Source organism: Arachis ipaensis, chromosome B09, assembly GCF_000816755.2.
Source record: "Arachis ipaensis cultivar K30076 chromosome B09, Araip1.1, whole genome shotgun sequence".
Classification (NCBI taxonomy): Eukaryota; Viridiplantae; Streptophyta; class Magnoliopsida; order Fabales; family Fabaceae; genus Arachis; species Arachis ipaensis.
This window is the reverse complement of record NC_029793.2, coordinates 145,890,438-145,891,288: the sequence shown is the minus strand read 5'-3', so window position 1 is coordinate 145,891,288 and position 851 is coordinate 145,890,438.

Genomic DNA, 851 nt, shown 5'->3' with positions numbered 1-851 from the left:
GTTAAGTGTGCCCATCTCTGAAAAGTTGCTATGTTATAAGTATAAGATCAGAAATAAATCCATTTCTTCTATTGATGAGCAAAAAGGTTCATGTTTGGGAGAATGATGGTAACATTTCCCATTACGCTATTATAAACTGTAAAGCCAGGAATTAAGAACAAAAAGGGAACTCAATATTTGAATTATTAATTACCTTTTTTCAGTTCCCATGACCTCTCACGTGCACCAACATACACACACAATGTTTCATCATAGCTTACTACTTTTTAGTTTTAAAAATGAACAGGAGTAATAACAAGTTTAAAAAAAGAAAGAAAATATTTATATTCAAGTGTGTAAGAAAGTGATTCAAATAATGTTTGTCTATAAAAGAGTACAGCTTGCTTATCAAGAAAGACATTCAAATAATATTCTATAGAGACTATGTTTTGATCTTAAGATCTCATGCAAAAGATATACGAACTAATATCTAATATCGTAATTAGTTATTTGAGGATTAATATATAGTATAAATTATAAGAATGTACGTGAGTATAGTGATAAATTCATTTTCATTGTAGTTTTCTGTCTATCGATATCTATCAGATACACCGTAACTAAGCTCACTACCATATTTTATTTCTTTAATTTACCAATATTGACTCTAAAGTCTAAACACACATAGATATTTATCCATGCATAGTAAGGGGGAAAAAAAAGACATTTCTCCGTGCATTTATGTAGAATGTATTCATCAACTCAACTAAACAATATAAAAAAGAACAAAACACTTCATGTAACTAAAAATCAGTTATAAAATTAGTTATTATATATTTATATATTAACTTATTTTTTTATTTAATAATCGCTCA